This window comes from Olea europaea, chromosome 7 (assembly GCF_002742605.1).
Source record: "Olea europaea var. sylvestris chromosome 7, O_europaea_v1, whole genome shotgun sequence".
NCBI lineage: Eukaryota > Viridiplantae > Streptophyta > Magnoliopsida > Lamiales > Oleaceae > Olea > Olea europaea.
Genome location: NC_036243.1, coordinates 1,820,832 through 1,827,377, shown reverse-complemented (window position 1 = coordinate 1,827,377; position 6,546 = coordinate 1,820,832). Strand labels below are relative to the sequence as shown.

Below are 6,546 nucleotides of genomic sequence, written 5' to 3'. Positions count from 1 at the left end.
AACCCTTCCCCCCCCCCCCCCCCACCAAAAACTCATTTTTATTGGTTGTCAAACAGGGGCTAAGACCCTGAACATTTACATATAACCAAGAGTTAATTGTTCCAATGGTCACTGAAATTTAAAATGTCAAGTTTTGGTTACTAAACTTATGTTTATATCTTCAATTGTTCACTGAAGTTTAAAATGTAGAGTTTTGGACACTGAATTTTGAAAAATATTGTACATTTCTCACATCTCCATTATACCCCTAAACCCACCAAATTCCACCGCCAAATTTGACTCTTTTTGCTCAATGAAATTAGTTTTGAATGAGGATTACTCGGCAAAGAAACAAATTCTTCAATGTTTTTATGTGAACTTCCTCCCTCAACAACTGCCTCCCTTGCAACTTCTTTCCATTTTTTCGAGTTTTTTCTGATTTCTTCGCCTCTATCCTCCATGACCGTCTTCGCGCAACGAATAATCTCTGTTTGTTCGACTATACCTTTTGTGTCTTGCCTAGCCTTGATTCCCATTTTCCAAACATCCTTAACAAACTTTGCATTTGTACTTTGGTCAGTCCGTTGAGGCCTTGCCACCATAGAAACTCCCAAACTCAATGCCTCCAATGTCGTATTCCAACCACATTGAGTGGTAAAGCACCCTATCACCTTGTGTGCCAAAACTTCTAACTGTCGACACCATGACACACTTAGTCCTTTCTTGGACGTTGTTGATGAACTTGTTATTCGATAAAAAATATCGTAAGTGCACGATTCGTTAATAAGTATTAAAATTGATTTTTGAGTCTTTAAGTCCAAGTATCATTCCCACTGATATTGTAATAGTTTAAATTCTAATTAACTTAGCCTAAACCAAAAACTATTGAAATTTGTTGTTTTTTCCCCTATAAATTAAATAATCTAATTCAAAATGCAAGACGTAATTTAACTAAAATCAATGCAAGGTTATAACTAAATGCAAGTTTTATAAAAATATGCTGGTGAAAAGCATAATAGAATCCCAAATCCCCTTATATTAATCTCCTTTAACCTTGAACTCTATAAATTTGACAATACGATTCAATTATGAAGACCAATATTCGTAATTTGTCTAACAATCTTCCACTAGCATTAAACCTATTTTTAAATATGACTCGACTATATTTCTATAACGGACGCGAATATATAAAAATGCATTAAATGATTTGTAAATGCTTAAAGGTCACGTAAAGTATAACGGTATATTTCTATCTCTATCGTACTTTACTACAACTGATACTATGTCTAACTTATTTCTATTTTTAAACACAAAACAAGCCGCAAAACTCATACAACTATTGTGCATATAATCGTAGAGAAAGATAAATCCATATCAATCATTCAATAATTGAAAGCGTATTTTAAACGTCAAAATAAATAAAATTAAGATTTAAAGGTTCGTGAATAAGCTTCATTAAAAATCCTAGCACAAAATAATTTAACTTAGTTTAATGTTGAAATTAAATAAATAAAAAGACATCACCATAAATCGACCAAACGTGATTAATTCTTGCAATTTTTCTGAGAATGCTGCCTTGTTCCTTTTTCTTTTTTGCGTCTATTTTCCATAGCCGTCCGCGTGTTTATATAATACACACTTTTGTTCTCTGTATATATATATCCTTCTTTTGCAGCCGCCACTGGTATTGTATTTCCAATGCCACCAATGTCGTTGTCTCCCACCGGAAATCAAATGCCTTAGATAAAACACAAAAAAACAAAGTCCAGCCCACATTTTTGTTGTAAATAGGATTCCAATTGCTTCCAACTATAATAAAGTCCAAATAATTATTGAATTAGATTCCAAATGCAAGTCTCAATGCCCAATTTGATTTTCTTTGTATTTCTCTTTAACATAAAGTCCACATCCCATTTCAATTCCAACTCCTATTGGTAGATGGTCCATTAACTTTGTGTTTCTCCAAGTCATCCAATCTTTCAAATTAATGCAATTCAGTCCTTCAATTTTTATAGTGAGACTTTGATCCTCAAACTGCAGATTTCATTCAATTTCATCATTATCTCTTTTTCAAGTGCTTTGAACGAGTCCCTAATTAAAAACGAAGAAAATTAATCCAAATTTAGTATAAATTAAAAATTTGACGATATAAAAGTTTATTAATATAGCCTAAATAATTACACTTATCAGACGTCTCATCCGAAAAGTTCTTCAGAAGCTTAGGGTCTGTTCTCTTTGTCGTTTTCCGGTCGTTTTCTATTTTCGATTTTCCAAAACTGTGAAAACGTGTTCTCTTTCCCATTTTCGAAAACGAATTTTTGAAAACAAAAAAAAAATTATGAAGAAAACAGAAAATGGCAAAATCCTCGTTTTGGTTGTTTTCTTCAAAAAAAACCCACAAAACGTTCAAAACACGGAAACAAGAGGGAAACAAAAAATTGAAGCCTGTCTACCCGTCTCTCTTCATTCTTCCTTCTCCATTCCTTCCAGCATCTCTTCCTTCTCTCTTGTTGACCCCGACATCTCCATCTTCTAAGTGTCGCGAACTTTGGTTTGGACCCGTCTTCATCTTCTCTCTCTTCGACTGGCGTTTTGGGAGGGGGGTTTGTGTTTCTTCGACTGCTATGAATGCAACGTCTCTACTTTTGGTGGTGGCGATTTTGGATTTAGTTGATGGTGGTACCGGCGGGCGACGATGGTGATTTTGGCAGTGGTGTTGATAGTTTTGGTACCGACGGTCGATTATGGTTTTGGTTGATGGTGGTGTTTTGCTTTTTTCAATCTGTTGATTTGGGGTTTTTTCGACCTGTTCATAGCGACCCATTTCTCTTTTCGATCTGCTGGTTTGGGGGTTTTTGATTTTTTTTGATCGAATGCTGTGTGGTGACAATGACTAGTGTTGGTGCTAGTGCGGGTACAGAGTGGTGACTGGTGGTGGCGATTCCGATTGGCAATGGATTGGTTATGTTGACTGGTTGTGTTGATTGTGTTGGTGGTGGTGACTGGTTGTGGTTGTTGCGATAGCAGTGGTGTTGTGGTGGTGGTTTGGTTGGCAATGGTGATTCTTAAAATTTATAAGTAAACACGTTTTCCATTTTGATGTTTTAAGAAACATTTTTTCAGAGTGACAAAAATAATGCATTTTCAACAATTTCAAAACGGACACTCAAAACACAAAACTCAAAACAAATTCAAAACTCAAACACGAAAAGAACAACCCCTTAGCTTCTTTGGATGATCTAACAACCCATAAGAAGTACTCATTGCTTGTTTTTAAGCTTCCATTTGCTTGGCTCCTAATTTAGCCAAACTTCCAAACGAAACATAAACAACTGATCTGTTTGCTTGCTCATTAAGCCATTCCATGCACACTTCACCCATAGGCTTGACGACACTAAAACCATAATCTTTGTCATCTTGAAGCCTCTTGTCTAAATAAGCTGAAGCAATGGTTGGGCCAATTGCCTTCACTTGTAAAAACTTCCCCGTCCAATCGATCACCTAGCAAAAGCATAGAGCTAGTTAGTTACAAATATTGAGTTGAATTATGTTCGAGGCATGAGTGGATCCATGACTTTTGTTAAGGGAACTGAAACTTAAGAAAGTCAATGTAATAAAATTTATATATAACACAAAATTTTTTATTAAAGCATATTATTTATTTATTTAAGCCGTTCTTGCTGAGAATTTGAGACATAATATTCACAATTCAAACTAAATCTATTTTCTCAACAAATTTTCATTCATAAAGTGTTGTGTATTGGGAATTGTCAATCAAGTGTACTTTCACTAGCCTGTTTTTTTTTTTTTTTTTTGAAAATGAAAATAATGATTTTCCCTTTTTGCAGAAGGCGGGCCTTCTATTTGTAAATTTTAAAAAAATGAAAAATAGCAAGTAGAAATTGAGTGTATCTCAAGAGCTGTAAAATTTAATGCGGAATTTGAACAACTAGAAAATGATTAACCATTTGAAATCTATCAAAATAAGAAGACTAAAATTTGTGTTAAATTAGAGTTAGTAAATGACAATATAATTCATTGAAAATAGTCATACAAGTGATGCAATATGGCTTTGTAATAGAGACAAATCAATAATCTTTTAAATGCTATTTTGGTTTGAAATCTACATTTTGTTTAGATTTCCTGAATTTTAAAAATAAAATTAAAATTAAAATTAAAATTAAAATTAAAAAACTATACAAACACTATGGCACTTAAAATTGATTCTATAGTTCTATTGATGAAGTCGTCGTGAGGAGAAAAAGAATGAGAACAATGGGGTGATTTTTAGAATTAGAATGTTCTATGCCTTTGTTGAGAAGATAGTAGGTGGGTTTGGATTTAGGGTTAAGACTTGAGATGCATATCTTTTTACGAAGGTTGCAATCTTTTTTTGGACATGAACAATGTATAAAAAGGGAAAATTTCATATTTAATAGATTAAGTATAACCGATTTCAAACCTAAGAAACGATATTTATTATTTAAAAATCAGATATTAATTAAGTTTTATTACGAAATAATTAATTAAATATATTAAGATCACAATAATATATAATTTATGGTCACAATTATGTATTAATTACAATTACAGACATTACAGTCACAAATTACAAATTTTATATGTCACAATTTGTTTTTCAATCACAAATTTATCAAATTAATAGGTCACATTTTATTCCTGGGTCATACATCACAAATTTATCTCATGGTCACAAAATATCAAATTATTTATAGGTCACCAATTATCAAATTATTTGTCACAACTTAACAAATTTCAGGCCATACATTATTTATTGGTTACATATTATTTATTTCATTAGTTACATATTAATCGATTTTATTGGTCATAATAAACCAAATTGTTGACCTCGCAAATTGGACCCTCCACGTGGCCAACCGATAGCTACTTCACGTATTCCTTGCTGCTCACAATTAACACACGGTCAGATGCACACGGCCGGGACCAGCGGGGGTGGCGGCGGCCACATACATTCTGACGATCAAGTTAGCCCCAGGTGATCAGAAAAGTACCAAGGTTGTGCAAAGGGGTGGGGGAGGAGAATATATATTTACTTGTTATGGAGAGCTAAGTTGTAAGAGTTTCATTGCCTTACCTCTTGTCAAATCTTGGGTATTTATAGTTGAGGAGAACTGTTGGATGTGGGACACGTGTATGCATCTAACAGTGTGAGGCGTCTGCTCATAGGCGTCAATCAGCCGCGTCTATAGAATGGGCGGGTAATTACTTCTTCTGAGTTGAGTTGACATAAAGTTGATACGTCACATCAACTAGGCTCATGGAGACATCAAATCAATTGAACCTTGGGGCAGAAAGGATCTTGACACATATCTCTTTCTGAAATTGGCGTGGATCCTGTGACAGAGAACCTCAGAATGTACTGCACCTCGACTTTAGGGGCTAGGACGCTTCCGTCAGTTCAGTAGATTGTCTATGCTTCACAGTACGTTAGCAGATCGACAACATTGGTGGTGGACTTGTTTTTTCGATCGGGTATGTCTGCCTCGGGATAGGGATCGTGATTTGTGAGAACTTGTGGGTCGGTTTTCTATGTTCACCGAAGCGTTGACCTTAGGCAGAGCGCTAAAGCTTCATTACTGTGTAAGGAAAGAACTTATCCCAGACCGATGTGCTGCCAACTGGACGATACGTTGGGAAATGGCCGAAGTTTTGTAAAGCTTAGAAGGAAATGCAGCTACCGAGACGATGATCCACAAAGCACTCCGCGTCAGGTGCGTCTAAACATCGTAAAGCTGAATCTGCCACCTGTGCGCTGACCCACAGGGGACGATGCGTTTGGAGGCAATGACCCACAAGGGACTCCGTGTCAGGTGCGTCTAAGCTTTGTAAAGTTGAGTGAGGAGCTCATCTGCCACTGGTGTGCTGACCCACAGGGGACGACGCGTTGAGAGATGACTAAAGCTTTGTAAAGATTAGGAGGGAATGTAGCTATCGAGGTGATGACCCACAAGGGACTCCGCGTCAGGTGCGTCTAAACTTTGTAAAACTGAGTGAAGAACTCGATCTGAGGCGGGTATCTCTGATGTTAAATGATTTGACAGCTGTCGCGTATTTCCAAGGCGACAGTTGGGTGCGACGCCCATTCCCCTAAAAGGCTGCTATGGCTACTTATTGTAGACGACTGGTGGTGATCAAGGCGACGCGTTTTATGCGAGCATGAGGGACACAGCCAGATCTCAGGCGTAGATCAAATATGGCGTTTCATTTCAACGGCCCAGATCGATGATGCGACGGACAGCCTATATTGATTGCATTTGAATTGAACGATGGAGATCAGCTGGGGCGATCTATAAAAGGCGAACTTAAGCATTTGGGTAGTTTTTCACTTTTGCGAAATCAGAAACTCCCTTTGCTCTAAAAAATCTTGCACTTTCCAGCGTTCCTCAAGTATTTTTCAGCAAGAAATTCCAGTTTCTGGAGACTCTACAGCTTCTGCTGATCATTTCCGACTGTGGAACTCCAAATTTTGTGAGTTTCAGTAAGTGTTTGAAACCTTTTCATTTCTGAAAAATGGCTTCTGAGGAT

At 36.4% G+C, this 6,546-nt stretch overlaps 1 pseudogene; it reads right to left on the bottom strand.

The window, feature by feature from the left end:
- Positions 1-239: 239 nt before the first annotated feature.
- LOC111397763 lies at positions 240-4,576 on the bottom strand (annotated as a pseudogene).
- Between the last annotated feature and the right edge of the window lie 1,970 nt (positions 4,577-6,546).